At 37.4% G+C, this 24,486-nt stretch overlaps 1 long non-coding RNA gene across 1 annotated transcript in view; it reads right to left on the bottom strand.

Moving 5' to 3' along the window:
- Positions 1 to 18,096: 18,096 nt before the first annotated feature.
- Positions 18,097 to 24,486, bottom strand: part of LOC138849175 (uncharacterized) — a 283,599-nt gene continuing 277,209 nt past the window's right edge. The window contains exon 4 of the long non-coding RNA XR_011387597.1: positions 18,097 to 19,486. This is a non-coding gene — a long non-coding RNA (uncharacterized lncRNA). The remainder of the gene's footprint in view (positions 19,487 to 24,486) is intronic.

The raw sequence follows: 24,486 nt of genomic DNA, 5'->3' as shown, positions 1-24,486 counted from the left end.
CACAATTTTAAACAAATGCATGCAAAAAGTCTGTTCAAATTTCTCTGCCTTAGTCATATTAGATAAAACTCCAGTGCTTCAAAGAGTAGTGAAGAGTAATCATGTTAGAGAGTAAGAGCTAGAGAACTCAGTAGCCATGCTGTCAAGTCTTACTGTGATCTCATGAGAATGGGGAGGGTGTTGAACTTTTCGTTCCATTTGGTTAACAGTAGGAATAAACAGATTGTCCTCAGGCTGCCTATTTGTGTAATTAGGAAGTACCAAAACAAATACCCCCAAATAGAGGTAGATGTGAACGTACTCCTTAATGTGCCACTTAACTCAGATTCTATTCACTTATATGTATGTGGTTGTTGTGTGTGACCATATATTGAAGACAATGGTGACTATATGGAAATAACTTTAATATATACAGGTGATCAGAAAAATCTATCAATATAAAAAGAATTATTTGGGTGTGTTCTGAATGTTTTAATATATTTTTACTTTTAGTGTCATTCTAAACTAAAACAGATAAAGCAAACATTTCAACTTGGCTAACATGGGCTCATCCCTGTTTGCTTTTTCATTGTGAGGTCACCACCTCATATCCATTCTTGAAGTGTCTGAATAGCTTTCATGTTTATATTTCTTCAGAAGCAACTAGACCCTAATGTCTGGAGATTAGGAAATAAATATAACTTTGGTTATTTTAAAATTTTTATTTCAAGTTACTTTATGCTATCACAACTTGTTATGCTCCAAGCTTTAATTACACTCAACCTTCTACTGCAGTCATACCAAACATTTTCCTTTTGCTCTCTCCTAGCTTTATTTTGGCCTCTAGTATCTCAGTGCTAAAAATGATTCCCGTTGTTGACTTAACAAATTGACACTCTTGTTTATGGCATCAGTAATCACCCTAGGCTCTTGTCATGAGCTGCCAAAGCTATGGAAGCCCCCCGAGTTCACGGACTCTGATCATATTTAGACAAGGCCATGGTCAAAGTGGAAGTTCTCTCCTCCCTTCAGAGAAAGAGCCTAGGGTGATTACTGATGCCATAAACAAGAGTGTCAATTTGTTAAGTCAACAACAGGAGTCACTGTGCACTTAATCCTCATGTAGGATCTTTGTCCTTAGTGTGCTGTACATTGAGATTTAATGCTATAACTAGTACTCAAACAGTATTTTTCACTTTATGTTTCTGTGTGGGAGCAAACTGTTGAAATCTTTACTTAATGTATGCTAAACTGATCTTCTGTATATAAAGAGAATCAAAAATGAATCTTGATGTGAATGGAAGGGGAGAGGGAGTGGGAAAGGGGAGGGTTGCGGGTGGGAGGGACGTTATGGGGGGGAAGCCATTGTAACCCAGAAGCTGTACTTTGGAAATTTATATTCATTAAATAAAAGTTAAAAAAAAAGAAGAAAAAATGATTCCCTTACTTTTTCCCTACCTGATTGAATGATGATTCATACCTCAAACCTAACCAAGTTGTTATTTTCTCAGTGTGATATCCTTGCCTCATTGTGTCTTTGTATCTACACCCTCCACTGTACTGCCATGACATTCTGTACTTGTAATATGTACTTGCCTTGTTTTCCCAGTACTATGTGATCCTCAGTATCAGGACTTTATGTTATTCTTTTTTGGATCTCAAAGACCTATTCCTGCTGTCATCATATAAAAATGCTGTGGTATCTACTGAATTGTGAAAATCCAAAACACTGATTGATATATTTTGATAATTTAGCCTGTACATATTCCTAAGCACCATAATTATATATTTATTTTTGACAAAAAAATTCTGTTGCAGCTATACTATATGTGTCTCTGTCGGGAAAAGAGCAAATATATTAGGAGGCAGTAACAGAAAATTGTAGAAGAATAATGACTTGAAATTAAAATAAGTTAGTTAGAGGTTGGGTTGCAGTAACGATTCAACAGATATTCCATCTACCCTTGGTACATCCAAGGCATTGTTCTCATTGCTAGTAGGACTTAGTCTCTGCCTTCAATATGTTTGTAGAGAACTAACAGAAAATCAAACCAGGCTTCTCAAGTAAAATAAAGCTTTTTTTTTTTTTTTTTACAAAAAAAGGCCTAACATTAAATGTAATGCAAAATGATGTGAAAACCTTTTGGAAACAAGCAATAATTTACTTTATCTCAGTTTATGAAAGATATTAGAAGTTAAGTATTTGAAATGTTAAGTGAATGGGTAGTTTTCACAATTTTAATTTTACTACAATTAGCAGATAAGGCTTCATATATTTATGTCAAGATGATAACAGGTTAATGGTAAAAGATTATTTGATATCTAACCCAGTCAAGTCAAATAAAAATATATAGATTCTCATGACTGCATTTCTAAATATGTGGCAGAGTATTACTGTACTCAGCATTAATTTTTTTTTTGATTTTTCAGAAAAACAAACAAGTAGCAGGCTATTCTAGACATAAGTACATTTTTTCAGTTCCTTTTGAAACAAGGGTTTAATTATGAGGAGATAACCAGAGTGCTATCACCTGAATTCAAATTAATATTTGATTAGATTTCACAACACAGCATGGAGCTATAACTGGAATGAACAGTTTGATGAAATTAAAATTACTTAGTAATAGATATTAGGCTAAGTAACTACTAAATTGCTTATTTCTCAGGGTATAATAGCAAGTGCCAGAGGAATAGTGTAGATTTTCTTCAATTGCAAACCTGGAAGACTTTCACAGATTTGGGCTTTGTGGCCGAACAATTCTTAATCTAAAAGTATATTGGTTTTGGCCCTTAGACCAGCGAGTAGAATTTGAAAATTTCTGCAATTCGCTGATGAAACTGAAAATACAAATAGCTAATGTTCCTGATTTCTGTTTCTAAAAGCCACAGGCAGGAAGCAATATTTAAATTAGATATGGGTTAAAGAAAAACAAAACAGAAGTAGGGCCTCCAGCAGTTGTAAGCATGAAAGAAACACACACAGGGGGGATCATCTGGAAAAGAACTGTCCTGGGGCAGAAGGAAGAATTTCTCAAGAGAGATCATAATGGGCATCTGCAGAGGAAAGCAGAGCTGAACAACGGAAAAGGAGGCCAGGGTTGCTGTTCAATAGCAATTCAACTTGTTAGTTGCTACTTTAACACAATGTACTGTTGCTATAATGATATAAAATCGTATCATCCCCTCTTTCAGAAATGTGCTTACAAGAGAGTCCAGGCTGCTGAAATGTAACAGAGAATATGGGGAGTGCACCAACAAAATTACAATGTATAATGCATTTTAAAAAATAGAGCTGTATTGTGTTCAATAAGGGAAGAAGATAAGTAAATCTTTTACGGAGGGAGTTAACTTGTAGATTCTCTCTGCAGCACCAACTCAGAATTCGGTGGTGCTGAATGGAATAGGGGCCAGGAACAAGTCATCTGGCTGGCACAGGCACTTTGGTTGATGAGGATGGAAGCAGTCCTAGGAAGTTACCTGGAGAACCAGGTTTTGATCTTCACACTGCCAACTATCTACTGAATTATACATAAGTCGCTTAGCCCTTCGAGACACAGTTTTCTTAGCTACATGTAGAGGGAATTGAACTAGATCATCATCAAGGTCATGCCGGTTCTGAAATGCTCTGATCTAAAAAGAATACATTGGTTCCTCTTTTGAATGGCCTAGCTTGCTAACTTGAGAAATTTCTTTTTATTCATGTTTGGAGCAAGGTAATATGATTAAAGTTTTACACTGGGAAGATTGGTCTAAGGGAAATACACAGGATTAACACTTGTAGGAAACTCACTTAAAGGCTCCTAATGTTCCTGGGTAAGAGGTAATGAGGGACTGGCAGAGAGAATATATTAGAGCAGCTGAATCCATAGCTATGCTAACTATTAATCAATACCAATGGGAGAGGAAAGAGAAATGGAAAAAATGTATACAGCTTCCAGCCATAATATCTGAGAGAATTTTTGCCAGAACAAGCCAGGGAGAGTTTTACACATAAAGACCAATGGAAGATGTTTAGAATGAAGCTGTCCAACTGCCAGCTGGAAATTCAGGCTTAGAGCTCTAGCTCTCAAGGTCTGGATTAGAACAGGGCTTCCAAATTCAAATGCTTACAGGACCACTGAAGTCACAGAACGCATCGGAAACAGTAAAGTCAGAGTGAATGTGACACACTGGCAAAGAGGCCTTTCTAAAGGAGCGAACTGCCACTCGGCTTCAGAACATTGGTGTCCTTATAACTGCAGACCCTGCTTTTCTAAGGAAAGTCAGATACGTAGATTGTTTCCCAGTTCTCAATCGTTGGTAAAGAAACTAACTGAGCCAAACTAATTCACTGTGGACAAATAGAAAAAATATGACCGTAATCCACATTTGGTCTGCAGCCTGCTGGATGTGATTTTGGAAACTCTATACCTTTCAGCTTTAGTGGAGAGACAACAAAAATAAAAATTGTATGAAATATACAAATCTTCAAATAGACAAATGTTTTAAATTTAAAAAGTCAAGAAGAGATTCTCAAAGGATTTTTATATTTAAAATGTCAAGAAAAAGAAAAAGATGGTGTCTCTATACAGTGAGGTTGGCAGAAAATTAAAAAAAAAAAAAAACTATGAAGACATTACTCAATGAGCAATGGAATTGTAAGCGAAGAGGATAGCCATTAGTGTCTACCAATATGTAAAAAGATACCAAGCAGAAGAAACACAGTAGGATGACAGGCTAATGAGATGAGAAAGGGTGGTAATTACCTTGAGTGTATCACTACAAAACATATTTTTCCAATATGTTTTCTTTTCTTTTTTTTTTCTTTTTGGACAGGTAGAGTCATAGATAGTGAGAGAGAGAGAGAGAAAGGTCTTCCTTTCTGTTGGTTCACCCTCCAAATGGCCACCATGGCAGGTGCTGCGTGTGATCCGAAGCCAGGAGCCAGGTGCTTCTCCTGGTCTCCCATGCGGGTGCAGGGCCCAAGCACTTGGGCCATCCTCCACTGCCTTCCCGGCCCACAGCAGAGAGCTGGACTGGAAGAAGAGCAACCGGGACTAGAACCTGGAGCCCATATGGGATGCCGGTGCCACAGGCAGAGGATTAACCAAGTGAGCCACAGTGCCGGCCCTTCAATATGTTTTCAAAAACATGCATTTATGCTGAAGCTACTTAGAAATTGAATATTGTGTTTGAAATCTCCACTTTTTTGGTTAACACCTGGAGAAGTTTATGGTAACTGTTTATGGTTGACAGAAAAACATTAGAAAACTTTGAGGGCATTACTGAAAGAGCAATGGAATTGTAATAAAAGAGGGTAGTCACAGTGGCTGCCGATAGGAAGAATTAACAATTACCCAGTAGAAGACACATAGGGGGCTGAGAGGCTAATGAAACAAGAGCAGGTGGTAATTATTTTGAGTGTATCATTACAAAACATATTATTTATTATATATTTTCAAAAATCTACACTTATGCCAAACCTACTTAGAAACTGAGTAGTGTGTTTCATATCTCTGCTTTTTTGTGTGCACTAACACCTGGAGATGTTCATAGCAACCATGAACTTAACAGCCATTACAACTTCTAGAAACAAAGACTCAAAAGGTAATTGAGTACTTACTTATATCATTAGTCCACAGTCATAGTATTATTAAAACAAATACAAAAGAAGATAGAATAGCAGACATTTAGCATAGCAGTGAAAATTCTGCTTGGGACACCCACATTGCATATCATGATGTCTGGGTTTAAGTTCTGGGTCCACTTCTAATTCTAGCTTTCTACTAGTGTGCAACCTGGATGGTAGCAGATCGATGTCTTAAGTATTTGGGTTCCTGCCACCCATGTGGGAGAACTGAATTAAATTCCCAGCTCCCAACTTCAGCCTGTTTCTGCCCTGACTGTTGCGGGCATTTAGGGAGTGAAACAGTAGACAGAAATTCTCCCTAACTCCCCACCTCCACCCTCACTGCCTCTCTCTGTGACCTTTAAATAAACGAGAAGAAATTAGAAAATGAGTTTTATTTAATGATTAGAAGATATTTTAACATGTTCTCCAAACCATGATTTATTCTCTGGCTTTGAGAATGCATTAGGAGAGCAAGTGGCTGAATTGTGCTGGACACTGTCCAGACTCCTCTGGTAAGAAATCAAGAGTTTTAACTGTTGATAAGGCTTATGTTATCCATGAAAAGAAACAGCTCCTTGAACAGATGGTTGACTGCAAGATTTTACCACATTTCTCAAATATTCTTTGTAAACCACCAGAAGCCTCATTTAATTCCGTCTATGAGGATGGAGCAATGAGTGGATGATGAATCAGCCATCATTAACTGCAATTTTAAAAAATGCAACAACATCTTGAATAGCAATTATAAGATATTAGACAAGCTTTCTTCTGAAAAGATTTTCCAAGTGTGCAAGGGATTATCTGGGACATCCTAGAACATGATAATAAACAATAATAAAATGGGTGGCAGAAACTGAAATGTGAATTTGTGTGTACTTGTTTCTGTGTAGATCATAGGAGGCACTCAGTAAATACGTGCAATTACATAACTGCTCTAGTTTTGCTTTTCATAGCTTTGTCCTGAGTTTTTTGTCACCAATGTGGGTGTGGCGGGAATTCTTCCCTCTGCCCCTGAAGTTTTGCTGGAATCAATTGACAAAGACATTTGAATAGCCAAAAGATCATGCAGCTTTATTACATGTATGGATGCAGTCGCACACAAGTTCAAAATTATTCTGTAACATACACAACCCTTTTTCTATAGGGATCTAAAGAATGGGGAATGTAGACAAAGTTGAGGGGTTTTAAATTACTTTTAGGGGAACTCAATGGACTTGGAGAACATGTATGGGTACATGTGATGTGAGTGTAGTTAATGGAAACTGAGGAAGACCGGAGATATATTAATGGCTCAGGGGTTTTGACTTTAAGCAGAAAAGGGGATATAATAAGGAATCCTTATTTAACATCTGCTGCTGGGTTCCTACGATTTAATAACCACCACATCGGGCTGCCATGTTTTGGGTGGCAGTCCTCTTACTGCTTCCCAGACTTCTACAGATACCAATGGTCTGACTGCCAACATCCCCAACCCTGCCCCCTGCCCCCACCCAACCCCTGGTTTTCCCTACAATTCTGATTGACTCTAGAACCTTGATCTAAAATTTATTTTTCTTTTTTTGTCTATTATTAATTGTTTCATTTATGGTTCCTCTCTCCTCTCCCTCTGGCTGATGAACATTTAAACTTCCTTCACAATTCTATATACTTTTTTTCTTAAAGATATCTATTGCTGCTTGTACAATAACACCACACCAATATCAATGGCCAAAACAACTGTTTTATTTTGATTATGGATTTCTGAATCAAGAAATTGGATTATTTTGCAACAAAAGAAATGATTTTGATTATGGATTTCTAGAGCGAGGAATTCAGACGGAACACACCAGACTTTGCTTGTCTCTCGACAAGGTTGTCTGGAAGCTCAGGAAGGAAGTCTTGATACGTGGGAGTCACTAGAAAACCTGGAGGGAAGTAATCTGGAGGACTTTCACACTCAAGGTTGCTACCTGGGGTAACTGAAAGCTGGGTTCAGCTGAGAATTTTTGACTATAGCACCTTCCACTGGAGTTTTCACTTAGACTTGGGCTTCTCCTAGGATGGTGACTGGATTCCGAGGTCATGGACTCTGTGAACGTGCAGAGAACGACAGCCTGAGAGATCCAGCCAGAGGCAGTAAGGCGTTTATTGTCCCAGCCTCAGTAGTCACTGACTGTTACCTCCACCATCTTCTATTGGCTGTAGCAGCCACGACACAGATTAGAGGATACAGCCATTACATGATAAAATACCCTGATTTCCTTGTTTAATGATGCTAATATATCCACCCTTGCTTTCCGTGTGTCTATTTCCCTGGCATATGCTTAATTCTCAAGCTTTCCAATTTTTTTGTGTGTGTAGATGCATTTCCAGCATATAACACACCATTGGATGTGTTGTGTGACCCATTCTGAAAATGATTTTATCTTAATAAAAGGTGGTTTTTATTTAATTTTTTAAAGAGTATTTGTATTTATTTGAAAGACAGAGTAACGGGTGCAGGGAGAGGGAAGAAGGGAGGGAAAGAGGGAGGAGGGGGAAGGGAGGAGAAGAGAGAGAGAGAGAAAGAGAGAGAAATCTTCTATCCGCTGGTTCACTCCCAAATAACTGTAATGGCTATGGCTGGGCAGGCCAAAGCCAGGGGCCTGGGATTCCATCCAGGTCTCCCACATGGTAGACAGGATTGCTGCTCTTCCAGACACGTCAGCAGAAAGCTCGATCAGGAGTGCAGCAGCCAGGATTCGAGCTGTTGCTCCGATATGGAATGAAACTTCTGCAAGTAGTGGCTTAACCCACTGTGCTGCAGCACCAACCCACTTGTTTTAATCTTAAAAAATTCAATTTAAAATCTATAACCATTTAAGCAAGTTTCTCTGGATTTTGGATTTCTACTAGTTCAATTGCATATTTTCCTTTATTATTTTAGGATGTGTTTTTATTTTATCTTACTTTATTTTATTTTACATTATTTTATTTTATTTTTTTGACAGGCAGAGTTAGACAGTGAGAGAGAGAGAGACAGAGAGAAAGGTCTTCCTTCCTTTGGTTCACCCCCAAAATGGTTGCTACACGCCAGCGTGCTGCGCCGATCCGAAGCCAGGAGCCAGGTGCTTCCTCCTGGTCTCCCATGCGGGTGCAGGGCCCAAGGACCTGGGCCATCCTCCACTGCACTCCTGGGCCACAGCAGAGAGCTGGACTGGAAGAGGAGCAACTGGGACAGAACCGGCGCCCCAACCGGGACTAGAACCTGGAGTGCTGGTGCCGCAGGTGGAGGATTAGCCTAGTGAGCCGCGGCGCTGGCCTAGGATGTATTTTTAAATGTTTTATTTATTTTTAAAATAGAGGGGTGTAGAGAAAGAAGGAGAGGAAGAGGGAGAAGGAGCGGGGGAGAGAGAGAGAGAGAGAGAGAGAGAGAGAGAGAGATAGAGAGAGAGAGAGAGGTGAGAGACAGACATATAGACACATACAGGAATCTTGAATCCAGATTTACTCCCCTGGCGCCTACAACATTTATCTCTGCAACATGGTAGGCTGAAGTTGGAAGCACAGAACTTAATCCAAGTCTTTCTCATGGATGGTAGGAACCCAACTAATTGAGCCATCACCTGATGCCACCCCAGGTTCACATCAACAGGAAACTGGAATAGGAGAGGAGTTGGGACTCAAACCAAACCCTCTGATATGGCATGCAGGCATTCCAAATGTTGTGATAACCACTGCACCAAATGCCTGGCCCCCTTTCCTTTAAATATCAAACTTTCTGGAAAAGCCAATAATAGTTAATGTATATATGTCTTCACTGAAGAGTTTATCTCATAATCCCAAATCTGCTTCCTGTCAATATCATTCTGTGAATTCCTCCCTAATATCATCAAATGATTTCTTTTAAAAACAAACAAACAAACCAAAAACATTGGGACCAGCACTGTGATACAGTATGTTAAGTTGCTGCCTACGATGCTAGCATCCAATATATGAGTGCTAGTTTGAATCCTTGCTACCCTTTTTACAATTCAGCTCCCTGCTAATGCACCTGGGAAAGCAGAAAATGCCGAAGTGCTTGGGGCCCTACCACCCATATGGAGTTCCAGGCTCCTAGTTTAGCCTGGTTCAACACCAGGCATTGTGACCATTTGGGCAGCCAGCAGAAGGGACATGTTTCTGTCTCTGTCTCTATCTCTCTGTCACTACTCTGCCTTCAAATGAATAAAATAAATATTTTTAAAATAACTTTTATTTTTATATTCAATATATACATACATCAAGTATGTATGTGTATTTATATGTAGGTAGATCTATCTATATCTCTATATTTATATCTATATATTGATATATGTATGTATATATATATATATAGAGAGAGAGAGAGAGAGAGAGAGAGAGCTGCCATTTACTGGTCCATCTTGCAAATGCTTGCAATGGCAAGGGCTAGGCCAGGAAAAAGCTGGAAGCTGGAAACTCAATTTGGCAGTGACCCAAATACTTCAGTCATTAGTTGTTTCTCAAGGTACAAATCAGTAAAAATCTGGAATGGCAATGGAGACAGATAGGATTTAAACCTAGGTACTCTGATTTGGGATGTGGGCATTCTAACTGGGCCAAATACTTCCCTCCAATTGCTTTATGATTGTCAAATCACAACCTTTTCAGTTATCACCATAATGTTGATCACAATCAATAAGCACAAATTGTTTACCATATATCCTTCCTTTATTCCTTATAACATTACCATGCAGAAGGTAATATTCCATTTTAATTGCCCCCAAAATGACATGATAATATTAAGTGATGCTCTCAAAGGTTATTAAAATGATAAATATTTTATGCAGAAATTGAACTGCTTTGAGCTATAAAAGAAGTCAGATATTCCTTTGCTCTATCATTAAACAGGAGAAAATTTTACAGTCACAATACAAATGCCATGAGAAGATAAATCACTTCTCTTTGTTTAATCTACAGATATCACAAAAGATATTTTTAAAAGCGAATTTTATTCCATCATCAAAGGTACAGTATTCCACCTGTGGGTAACCTACAGAGGCTTGTATTCTACTGTCCAAAACACAAGGGGAGCTTCCTGATTCCCTGACCTGAGTATGTCTATGGTCTTTGATGTGTCTCATTTTGGGTCTTGCAAAACAGAATGGTCGCTGGTCAATGTGTGTGCTACTCCTACCACAAATACAAACTCAGCCCCATCCTCCATTGCTATTTGATGTGCATAGCATAATGGCTGCAATCACCAGTAAACTTTTGAGTAGCAGGTAGCAAGTTAGTTATTTGGCTGATCTTCACATTATTGGAAGGGCCCAGAATAGGATACCACAGCAGAAAGAAACATGGCAACCTGTCCAAACTCTGTTGAAATGACCAACTGCAGGTCCTCATTGTTTTTTTTTTTTTTTTTTTTTTTTTTTTTTTTTTTTTTTTTTGACAGGCAGAGTGGACAGTGAGAGAGAGAGAGAGAGAGAGAAAGGTCTTCCTTTGCCGCTGGTTCACCCTCCAATGGCCGCCGCTGCAGCCGGCGCACCGCGCTGATCCTGGCAGGAGCCAGGAGCCAGGTGCTTTTCCTGGTCTCCCATGGGGTGCAGGGCCCAAGCACCTGGGCCATCCTCCACTGCACTCCCTGGCCATAGCAGAGAGCTGGCCTGGAAGAGGGGCAACCGGGACAGAATCCGGCGCCCCAACCGGGACTAGAACCCGGTGTGCCGGCGCCGCAAGGTGGAGGATTAGCCTAGTGAGCCACGGCGCCGGCTGGTCCTCATTGTTTAGACTCATCAAAGACACCTAAGACATAATTGTCTAAGAATAACATTTAAAAAATTTCCTATCAGTGAAAAGGTAAGTATATCAGTTCTCTGGATGAAAAGATAAGCAAAATGCAGTATATTCATATAATGAGTATTATTCATCCCTAAAATAAAGCAAATTCTAACACATTCTATACTTTATGACTCTGAAGACATCACACTAAGTGAAATAAACCAATCACAATGAGACAAATACTGCAAGATTCTACTTTTATGAGGTACTTCAAGTAGACAAAGCCATAGAAACAGACAGTAGTACAGTAGTTGTCAGAAGCTTGAAGGAGCGATGGGGAGTTTCTCTTTAATGGGTGTAATGTTTCTGTTTTATAAGACCAGTATTCTGGAGATAGAGAGTGGTAATTGTTGCAAATCAACACACTTAATACCACTGAACTGTGCAATTAAAACTGGTTAAAATGGTCAATTTTATGCTATGCTTATTTTAACACAGTAAGAACTTGGAAATTAAAGAATGTCAGTTCTGTCTTCTGAAGCCAATTCTCACAGCATCTTATTTGAAGTCAGAAACTCATGGAATTTTCCTAGTTGTGGTCCCCTGGCAAGGAAAAAGATGGAATGCAAGAATTTTAAGTATATCCAGGATGAAAAATATCTTTATAAGAAATAAAAAGGTATAAGAAAAAATGTGATTGAATTTAAAAAGGCTGTCCAAAATTGCATGCTAAAATAAGTCTTATTCAGAAGTGCAGGTTCCTTCCTCTAAGCCCTTTCAACACACTACTTGTATACCACATTAGTATCTATGTCATTTTCCTTCATATTTCTTTTTTTTTTTTTAAGGAAGAGTTACAGAGAGAAGGGGAGAGACAGAGAGATCTTTTATTTTTTATTTTTTATTTTTTTTTTTGATAGGCAGAGTGGACAGCGAGAGAGAGACAGAGAGAAAGGTCTTCCTTTGCCCTTGGTTCACCCTCCAAAGGCCACCGCGGCCGGCACACCGCGGTCAGTGCACCACGCTGATCCAAAGGCAGGAGCCAGGTGCTTATCCTGGTCTCCCATGCCGGTGCAGGGCCCAAGCACTTGGGCCATCCTCCACTGCACTCCCTGGCCACAGCAGAGAGCTGGCCTGGAAAAGGGGCAACCGGGACAGAATCCAGCGCCCCGACCAGGACTAGAACCCGTTGTGCCGGTGCAGCAAGGCAAAGGATTAGCCTATTGAGCCACGGCGCCGGCCTCATATTTCTTTTAATTACACAAATAGAAGCTTTCTCTTCTAGATGGTAAGCCATGTTTTATTAACTTTTGAAAGAAAGAATATTTTATTTATGTTAACTCCTTAGAATATAACAGATTGTTTTTCATATGGATGATGTATAGTAATTTTTGTTGAATTTAATTGCATTATGTCTTGGTGTTTAAAATGCTATGCATAATAAGATGGTTAAATAATCAAGATGAACCTTGCAAACACAAGACTGTTTATGATGGCTGATATATGGACACCCTAAATTGGTCTAAGCAGTCAAGGAGATCTCTCTGAATAGGTATAAGACGCATTCTATGAAGGTGCATTTTCACAGGTAAACAATGAAACAAAAGTTCCTAGCAAGTTCCCATTAGCATTTCTAAAATTCTTGAATTTTTGCAATGAAAGTATATTATTTTAAATTTCTATTGAATATATACAACTGAAATGCATATTGTGCCCAGCATGAGATGAGAAAAATGCAGGGTATGATACATAATTGAGAAAAATGATAAATGACAGAGATACCAGAAAGGAATGTAAAAGTATAGGGGAACACTAAACAGAGAAATTAATAGAGTTCGTAAGCAATGTCCTTTTATTTCAAATGTTTGCACTCTTTCAATCCCTGCTTCATAAAAATAGATGTTTGTGATGCAGGGAAAATCTCCATGACTTAATCTCTCCAAGTCAGAATAAGTTAAGCATATACAATATTTAAATCTTTCCATATTTCAGTTCCTGTGACAAATACTGAGGATACAAGTTATAGAAATTCATTGTGAATCAGAATGAAAATAATTTCTACCCTTGGTTTAAACAACGTTGAGGCTGGACATAATCTCCTGTTTGCATGTTAAACAATCTTTGTGCTACAGCAAAAAAGAAGCTAACGCTTACTCTGTGAGCCATCTGCTTCAGGAAGATGAAGATTGTAAGAGAACTAAATAGAATACCTGTAAGAACAAGCAGCTTCCTCATCAAGAAGTGCTTCAAGACCCTCACTTCTCTTGGGGAGTGAACCAGCGGATGGAAGACCATTCTCTCTGTCTCTCCCAATCTGTATGTAACTCTACCTCTCAAATAAATAAAATCTTTTAAAAAATCCAGAATAGTAAAATGATATTTAAATCAATTTACTCCAAATGCCAAAGAATGGTAAAAGGTAGCAAATTTACAGATTTTTTTTCCAAATTATTATTTTACGGCAAGAACGTTCCATTAAAGCATCCTTATATACAAAGAAGAACTCACTTAACCTGTGTGCTTCACTTATCTTTATGGGAAGATGCCAATACTTCAGGCAAGATATATAAAAGGCTGCTTGTTGTAGAATGTTGAGGTAAAGAGCATTTTCATTCAGGTGTTTCTTAGCAGGTTCACTGTCACTTGTTGCTGTCCACCTAAGCTAACTCAATGCTTGTTCTTTGATGAATTGGTAGAAAGCGTGAAACAAAGCATGTACTTATAGGACATTTCTAATTTTACTGTTATGGCTAGAAAGTCACACCACACATAGAAGTGGTAAGACAAATCTGGTTTTTAAATAGTAAATCTGCTTTTCACTCATGTCAAAAATGTAGTTTTTATTATGGTTTCCATATAGTGAGGCCAACTGATCAGTTGATGACTGACATTGAAAAATCTGTTCCCAAGAGGAGAGAGCATAACATACCTTAACAGGCCACAGAGAAGAGTACCAGACTATCAGCAGGTAGAGGTATCAGGGAGAAAATGCAGGCAAGAACTCTCTTTGTGCTTCTTTGGGAAGTATTGGGAAAGCAGAGTAAGCAAGTTTAAGATCGACTACTTTGAATAATTTTATGAAGGTCTAAGGAGGTGTTTGAGCAATGGGTTCTGGATTGGTGGGTTTGCATAAGCAGGTGAGGCCTTTACTATCTCCAGGAACTGCCAGGCTCTGGAAAGGGTAGTTATTTCAGGAGCAGTCAGACCCCAGATGCCAAAACATCAGAAATACAGAAAATTTAAAAATCATTATTAATGCAATTATTGGTGTTAAAAACTTTATGTTTATTCACCCAAACCGGGGATGGTTAAATCTGTTCTCACTTCTAATAAGTCCTAATTGGTAAATCTCTGTGATGGAACCAGCAAATTGTGGATAAGCATTATTCCTATTGCTGAAGCTGACAATTCAAAATTGGCTTTTAGTTATTTCCAAAGACTTTTACAAGTCTTATTTATGTTAAGATTTATTTTTAGTTTTTTGGAAGGTACAGTTGGGGTGGAAGGGAGAAAGAGAGAGGTCTTCCATCGGCTGGTTCACTCCCCAAATGGCTGCAACAGCCGGGGCTGGGCCAGGCTGAAGCCAGGAGCCAAGAGCCTCTTCTGGGTCTCCCACAAGCGTGCAGGGGCCCATGGAGCTGGGCCATCTGCTGTTCTTCCCAGGTGCATGAGCAGGGAGCATGATCTGAAGTGGAACAGCAGGGACTCAAACCAGTACCTAGATGGGATGCTGGCATAGCAGTTGGCAGCTTTACCCACTATGCCACTGTACCAGCCTCAAGATTTATATTTAAGTAGAAGAATTTTTATTTTCCTGTTCAAGTAGCAAAATAGGACATCAGCTAGTGTCTACAATATTCTAGGAGAAAGGAAATTCATAATGGAATTGAGTCAGTCCCTTTTTAGATGAAGTAATCAACAACTTACTACAGAAGATCAGAAGTCTTCTCTTTCTAAAGCAGGTAATATATTTATTATATTCTATCAAGAGAAACATGTGAAGTTGTCTTATTCTGCCTTTAATATTGCATATATTTATTGCATAAAGTGGGGCAATCTTTCAATGAAAGCCCCAGTTTAAAATAGGCCCCATATTCAATGTTCAGATTGAAAATCGTAGAATTGCTCTATATTCTTGACAAGCTAATTTGGTTTTGTTGCAAATATCTTTTTTAAGGTATTTGGACAACATTTTATTTCTATATAATTATGTATAAGTGTTCTTATTTTAAATCATGAATGTGTCCAGATTGAGAAGGATTTCTTGAGATGAATCAAAAGCTATCTATAACCATTCTGCCACTCACCAGGTGTCTGCTAAATTTCAAATTATATTTTTTTAGAATTAGCTATCACACATGCAAAATGATCAATGTTAACTATAGGATCTGCAGTTATCACTACAAAACTAGATCACTTTTAAATGCACATTTCAACTTGGTTGTTCCTGAAACAAGAAGTTAGATAGTCCTCGGGTTTTCAGATCACGCACAAACATCTTAGCAGTGCACATTACAACCTAATCCTGGAGTCAATTAATAAATTGGTTGAAATAGCAGTTTGATTAAAACCTCAGATGCACTAATTCGCTTTCCTAGTGCCCTTTAATTAAGGCTTTAATAGAGTCTGCAATTACCTGCAAATTTTTTCTTTGTCTTAAATATTTGTGCTTCTATCCTTAACTTTCAAAGCTCCTTCAACTCACCAAAGCCTAAGAGCACCACTCTTAGAAATTAAGTTAAAGCATAGCAAAAATAGCCATCTTTATTTCAAAAGAATGAACAATCCTGTATGTGTTTAAATTGCACATTGTGATTTAAGTTGCAAAATGGGTATTTTACTCTACCTTGTGCTTCTTCTGTGATGGTGATGGTGGTGGTGGTGGTGGTGGTGGTGAAAAACTACTTTTGGTGAATGACATAGTTTTCTGTGGACATTTCATTCTTAAGCTATAATATACTTAATTGAATTTGAATATAGAATGATTAATACTTAAATTTATCTTTTGCATGTTGAAATTTTAACTTTATGGGAAAAGTATACAACTTTACCTCAACTCAATTTTAAATACAATTCTTTAGATTGTTTTCTGTATGAAGCTTTGTTCAAAGAGCTTTACGTAAACAGTGTCATGTATTACTACAAAAAAAGTAGAACAGACTGCAGTTTGATGCTCCATTTTTAATAACTAGATAACTACACGTAAAAAAATCTATCCTAAGTTTGATGGCTCTCCAAAAACAATTACCCTCTCACTTACCCTCAAAAATGATCTTTCAGAGTCTGTTGCTAGGAAACATGTCAAAGATTGATTCAAGAAACCTCAAAAACGCTATAAAAACATATATCATACCACATAAATGAGTACTAAAGCAATGCAAAAAAGAAAAAAAAATATTTCTGCTTAATTCCAAAGTTGTGCAATCTAATAAAGATTCCATATTTGGGAAGATGCTACTACAAAGGCATTCTAGCATCAGAATAGGAAAAAAAAATATATATATATATATATATAGATTTGGGGCAGGCATTTGGTGCAGTAGTTACTAAGCCTCTTGGGAAGACTACATCCCGTGTCAAAGTGCCTGGGTTAGAGTCTTGGCTCTGATTCTGGATCATGTCCTTTTAATTCACACCCTAGGGAAGGAAGCACTCAATAGCCCAAGAATTTTGTTCCCTGCCAGTTATATACTTAAATAGGAGACACAGATGGAGTTCCCAGCTCCTTTAATTTTCCTGGTCAGGGGGCGGATAGAAGATCTCTGTGTCACTGATTTTCAAATAAATACATAAAATATGTGGTTAGGAAGGCTATGTAATAGGGTATTATGAAAACTCAAAAATTACACTTACAAGTTTTGTTTTTTAAATATTTGTCCTTAATTCTATATAATGTTCAAAGAAATTCTACATTCTTTATTTGAAAGAGCGGATAGAGAAGAGAGAAAGGAGAGAGGGAGAAGAGGGAGGGAGAGAGGGAGCGAGCGAGAGAGAGAATCTTCTGGTTCACTCCCCAAATACTCTGGACAGTAAGACAAAAGGCAAAGTCTGGAACATATTCCAAGTCTCCCACATCAGTTGCAGGAATTCAAGCACTTGAGCTAAAATCTGCTTCCTCTAAGGGAATGCATTAGTAGGAAGCTGAATAGGAAATGGAGCTGGAACTTGAGACCCGAGAATTCCAATATGGGATACGAAATGGCATCTTAGCTGCTATGACAATTGTCATTTCCTACATATATTTAAGTCACTGATATAATTATGACTATTAGATTTAAGAAAATTCATTTAGATATTTTTTACACATAAATGATTGAATTAAACTCTGTGGAGCACTGGGACTACTAGAGATAAATAGAAATTGAAGAGCAGCTTCTAAACGTTTTGTACAGGAAAATATTGTTGAAATCTTTGTGCCACAATTTTTTACAGATATTCATAGATTTTGAAATTGTAATATCATGCTTCACATAGAAATTATAGGCATTATAATATAAATTAATCAAGCACCACCTAAATACTCAAGAAAATAAATAAAATTATAATTTCTCACTTTGTTTATATATGTTTAGAGGGAGTAGATATATTTGAAAGCAAACTTCCTTATCAAAGGAACTTAGAGCATGCATATTAAAAAAATAAATATTTTACTAAGAAAGATTTTTCAGATATAAATTTCAGAGGAAATTGTGAATCATTTCTTAGAATCTTAAAAAGAATCTGTAAATCCATATCATCCACTATGAACATTCTTTAGGAATGTGTTAACTAATTTATATTCACATGCTTTTATAATTTCCTGCTTACATCTTATAAATTAAGCATTTTATATGTCCTATTATAATTCAGATTTTTCACTCTCCTTTTAATAAAATTACATAAGGTTATAAAATGAAAGAAAAAGATTAAGTAGCATTGAATCTAGTGCTTAGGACTTAATTTCATTGATTGGTAGCAATTTTAAGGTAAGAGAATGGGTGATAAATTCTTTCCCTGATAAGTTTTATAGATAGGCTATAAAGACTAAGCATCAAAAATGGTACTTTACCAGGAATAAGGGCAATATAAATTCTAGTTAACTGAGCTAACATAACACATACTAGGAAAGAAGTTTTGTTGTGCTAAACAAAAGAACTATGTAGGACTAGTAAAAGCCCATCACTGGTGGACATGAAGAATTGTGGATGAATGAGGAAGAGCCGGAGTAGCAAAAATGCTAAAGAAGGACACCCAGAAACTCTAGACACATTTTAGGAAAAGACAGTAGGACTTAGCTACATGGATTGAGTACCCAGAATTGGCAGAAATAAAAGAATCAAGAATCACACCGAGTGAGGAAAAAGATAAGGAACAAAGGGATAACATTACCTTGTCAAGGTGAACTGACTGATCTCTGAGAAGAGAGACTCTGTATTGATCAGGGGAATTTTATTTTTCCTACCCATAATAATAGCACTGAGCACATCACCTTTAGACAAATTGAACCGCTGTTGCTTTTTCTTTGGCACAGAGATATATGTGGAACCATTATCACAGGCATAGCTATTAGATATGATAGTAGAATAAACTTACACATGAGCACAATTATAATAAACTATGTTTTAATTATACTTCAGTATGAATGCCACAGTTTTCTTATGTAAAAGTAATACAGTAGAAAAATTTTCCTATCTCCTTAAACTTCTCATTACTTTGAAAACAAGAAGATAAATTAGTATGTCAGCCCTGCCTTGGTTCAGCTTTCATCATCCTTCATCTAGACCAGGTGAAAGGTCTTTAACCAATCACTGCCTTCAGTCCAAGTGTTCTGGTCATGACCTTAGTGCTTTGCAGTCTTTCTGAAGCATATTTTAGCTGTTACTCCCATGAATGAAACCATTCATTGCCTTTTGATTAAAAATATATAAAGTACAAGTCCATGAGCAGGGCAACCAATGTTTCAACACCTCCCTTATCTCCTATCTACATTTGCACCTGTTTATTCTCCTTACCTACACGTCTTCCTCTTTGTTCCAGGAAAGTCAAATTCTTATCTTTTGGAGCCAGCACTGTGGTGCAGTGGGATATGCTGCCGCTTATGATGCCAGTATCCCAATATGGACGTCAGTTTGAGTCCCAGTTGCTCCACTTCTGATCCAGCTCCTGCTAATGTGCCTGGGAAAACAGCAGAAGATGGTCCAAGTAAAGTTTGTGTCCCTGCACTCACGTGGAAGACCCAAAAGAAGCTCCTATTTCCTGGCTTCAGCTTGGCCCAGCCCTGGCCGTTGTGGCCATTTGGGGAGTGAACCAGCAGATGGAAGATCTCTCTCTCTCTCTCTCTCTCTCTCTTTCCGTGTAACTCAGCCTTCTAAATATATAAATAAAAATTATCATCCATTTCCCCAAGTTCTTTCCCCTTTCTATCACAAAGAGAGCAATCTCCAAATCAAGGCCTAGCTTAACTTCCAGTTCTATAATTCCCACCTGGTAAAAACAAACTCCTTCTGGTCCAAGTTAAGGGTTTAATTTAAATACCATTGTTTTGGGGGGGACCTTTTCTGACCTGCCCTTAGAAACTTTGGTGCATTCTCTACAGGTTATAGTATCTCCATCCCAGAATGCATTCTAGCTAATGCCACTTTCCTGTGTTCTTTTATTAGTTATATATTGTTTTTTTAACCACTAAATGTGAGTACCTTAAGGCTATAAAAGCTTTTTTAAATGATATCTTATATGAATCATAGATTCCTGATAGGTTCATAAGAACTCTGTTGATGAATTAAAAATATGAATAAAACTCAACATTTATGAAAATCCTGGTGGCACTTTTATCAGATATCACGAAGCTAATTTCAAATATATAGTTTCATTAACTTTAATCTTCTAAGTAAGTTTCACCAGTAGAAAATTTTCTTCTGAATAAAAATGTTTGCTGTCCTGAAAACTGTAGCTACAGCTACAATGCTATCTAGAACTAAACATCCACAATTGTTTACCTGTGGTGATATAGCTAAATATTAGCTTGAAAAATATTTCCAACCACTGAAATTGGTTCACACATTAACATCTACACTAAATAGGCAGAATACTATTCTTTGTAGACTAATTTTCTTCCCACCTAGAATCCATCTATTATAAATACACACTTCAATCTATCAATATCAAAACTAATTCCATGCATACACAATTAAAAAACAAATAACATGGCATAATCCTTTCCATATTCTCTTCAAGTGATCCCTAAGTATACCTTTGAATAAAAATATTTTGAAAATCTGCATTATTATATCTCACTTTTTAAGTACTCAACATTTAAAAATCACTTATTAAAATAAAGCAGATATAAACCAACATACTTTACTAAAAGGAAAGCATTACTTGGAAATGTATAAGTAGTATCTTATTGTTACTTGCAATGTGTGCTTCAGATATTCCTAAAATTTACTGCATTCTTTTTTTTTAAGAAAATATTCATTTATTTATTTGAAAGTCAAAGTTATACAGAGAAAGGAGAAGCAGAGAGAGAGAGAGGTCTTCCATCCACTGGTTCACTCCTCAGCTGGCTGCAATGGCCGGAGCTGTGCTGATCCGAAGCCAGGAGCAAGGAGCTTCTTCTGAGTCTCCCACGTGGGTGCAGGGGCCCAAGGACTTGGGCCATCTTCCACTGCTTTCCCAGGCCACAGCAGAGAGCTGGATCAGAAGTGGAGCAGCCAGGACTCAAAACAGTGTCCATATGGGATGCTGGCACTGCAGGCAGCGGCTTTACCTGCTATGCCACAGTGCCGGTCCCTTTATTGCATTCTTAACCTATATTACTTCCTGGAATGAGACTCAGATGGTAAGTTTTGCAAGTATCACCTGCTATTTTTTGTAATTCCAAATCATAATTTTCCCCTTTTGCTTACTCTCCATCTATATTTTTTAACACCAGGTAGAAATTTCTCCTGATAATCACATTTGTGCCTAAAATACTTGTATTGTACTACATACTGTTGGATAGATGTGGGAAAAAATGTAGTTATCTCCTTCTTTGTTAGGTTACATTATGCTTCTATTAACTTATCATAAGATTGTGATAGCTTTATTTTTATCACAATTTTTAGCATTGCATACTTACCCTAAAGTAAAATAAAGCATAGCTTTTAAAATGAATCATAATTGGTTTACAATATAAAGACTTTGATTAATCAAGAAAAGTGTGCATTATCTTGAGTATTTGTGGAGAGGATAAAAAAGTGTTTCTGTTTTTAAATACACTCATTCATCCACTGATTTATTCATTAGACACTTTTGCGCAGTCTATTCTGTGTGCATTGCAGAAGAATTTCTTTCCAAAGTGGTTAGACAGCTAAATCAGTTAATAGAACGAAAACATTTAATTATCCAAGTTAAACCTCTCATTTTTTGTTGTATATTGTGTAGATTACTCTCTATAAGCAAATAAAATTCTAAGTAATATTTACTAGTCTGAATAAGAATAGAATGGTGCTTAATTTAATATACTCTATATAAATTATTTTTCTTGGCTTTTGCATTATAGAGAACACTCATGAAAAACTCTTGCCAAGCAGAGGATCAAAAGGCAATTCAGGGTTGTTGGCTTATTGCAAAATGCTGTGGTTTGGTAGAAGATTCACCTCCAAAGGTCCATGGGCTGGAGTCTTAATTCCCAATACAATGATGCTGAGAGCTGGTTTTACCTTTTAGGAGCAGGATCTGGTGGGAAGTAATAAGATCATGGCCAGCATCACATTTTGAAGATGTTAGTACTTATCTCTCAGAGTGAGTTAGTTCTCATGAGAATAGGTTATTATGAAGTGATGGCCACCCTATACACTTGACCTTTTTGACACCCCACGCACATGGCCCCTTTTGAATGTTACAACTTCCCTTCCCACCCCTCCACCCATACTGTGATACAGTCAAGCAGGTCTTCACCAGAGATGGAGATCCTGCACCTTCCATCTCCAAACCTGTGAGCTACCAAATAGCTTTTCCATATTAAGTTTCCAGTCTCAGAGACTTTTGCTATAGCAAAAGAAAACATATGAATATAAACAAGAATTTCTGTTGTATTATTGTCATATTTAAGATGTCGACAACAAATAAATAAGTGGATCAGAGAAAACTTACAGAAGATACAGGCATTGTAAGAGCACCAAAACACAAAGGAATGCATGTAAGAATCATAATATTAGGGTCTAGCATTTGGCCTAGCAGTTAAGATGTCCAATTTCTTGGGGCAGGTATTTGATGCAAAGATTAAGACACCAGTTGGGATGCCCACATCCCACATGGGAGTGATTGACCAAAGTCTCAGCTCTGCATCCAAACCAGCTTGATTCTAATGTGCACCCTGGGAGGCAACAGATGATGGTTTAAGTACTTGTGTCCCAACTAGCCTTATGGAAGACCGGGATTGAATTTATGGCACCTGACTTTGATCTGGGATCCTCTGGCTGTTGTGGGCATTTGGGGGTTGAACCATCAGGTGGAAGATTTTTCTCTGGCTCCCTAACTTTCAAATAAAACAAAAACAAATAAGTAAAAAACCAAAAAACCAACCAACCAAACAAAAAAACCCAATTCTCATTTGGAGTCCCTTGGTTTAAGTCCTGATTCTGCTTTCAATTCCAGCTTCCTGCTAATGTGGACCATAAGAATTGGCAGGTGATGCCGCACATGGTTTGTCCCTGCCACCCATGTAGAAGACCTGGATTGAGTTCCCATCTACTGTTTTGGCATCATGGTGTGCATTTGGGGAGTGCAGATAGGAGCTCACTCTCTCTCTTTTTCTTTTTCCCTCTCCAACTGTGAAACAAATTAAAACTTTTTAAGAAAATGATAATATTAGTAATAATAATGAAAACATGGGTTATATTATATGCTTAATTTGTTTAAATTTAACAAGACATTGTAAGTTTGTGTTATTCAAATTTTATAGATGGAGACATGTATTTTATTTCATCAAGCCATCTGTACAAAAGAATAGAGCTAGTAAATCAGACCTACCTCAACAGCCTCTTCAGAGAACTGCCATTCTTGCCATCCATCAGAAAGCTTCCTCTTGGAGTTGCTCCATTCTTTCCTGTCCTAGGCCATTTGGTTGCAGTTTGAAAACAGGGGTCTGTCTTACGTTTAGACATTTATCTAAAACTCATTTAATCTGCTTCATTGTTGTCACTTTTATTTCACATAATTCATTTGGGATTAGATTTGTGAATCTAAAAAGAGTACCCTATCTGATTTATTAATTCATAAATATTTGTTAAATGTATGGCAAAATTTTTCTTAAGTATAGTTTAAATAAATGAGTTTTAGAATCAAGAAGTTAACTGTGCATTATTACCTTCCTTCCTGTGTACATTCTGCAGTTGTGGTAGTTTTTTCTAGCTAAAAGGATTTAATTTTTCCTTTTATCCCTGTGATATATAAGTAACAAGTTACACTAAAAAGGATACTTGGAATTTATTTGTACTATATAAACTATATGGTAAACAAGTAAAGGATTTGTTTTTTTTTTTAATTATAAACATCTGGCTTATTGTTTTATTAGGCATCAGTGCTGTGAATTTTAGAGATGAGAGTGAAGATACAAGAAATATGGGGGGTAATGGGGAATTTCTAGATCTTTAACTTAGGCTTGTTTGACTTTAAAAATTGCCTTGGTATTTCATTCACAAAAAAATAAGGGGCTGAGGTCCACGAGAAATCTGCACAGGATTGTGGTTTGACAGTCAATTGATTATAACTGATTGGTGACTTCATCCTTGGCAATTCGGTTGCTGTTTTCCAGTTTCCCACAATCTGCTCATCCAGCCATCCAAGGGATGCTGCCGAAATCTGTTTCGTTCCCTCTCCCATCTGCTGTTTTTATTTTTACTTTCTAATTATGACATTCGATCCATGAAAATGGGGAATTTTGCAGTGTACTATAACTGCAGTAAGTTTTTCATCTTCCTATGAAAGAGTGGTGAGTCATGTGGTAGAAGAGCACTAGGCAAGAGCAAATAATTTGTCTGTACAAACATCTAGGTTGAATAAGGTTACATAAATAAATGAAGTCCATAAAAATATACAAATTGTATTTCATATGCTAGACAGCTGTTACCACAATGCCCTTTGGAAGTTATTTTGAAGTCATAAAAGTAGTACTCCTTTATCTGAGGATAATG

The sequence above is a fragment of the Oryctolagus cuniculus genome, chromosome 3 (genome assembly GCF_964237555.1).
Source record: "Oryctolagus cuniculus chromosome 3, mOryCun1.1, whole genome shotgun sequence".
Classification (NCBI taxonomy): domain Eukaryota; kingdom Metazoa; phylum Chordata; class Mammalia; order Lagomorpha; family Leporidae; genus Oryctolagus; species Oryctolagus cuniculus.
The sequence above is the reverse complement of the archived record's forward strand: the minus strand, read 5'-3'. Positions and strand labels throughout refer to the sequence as shown.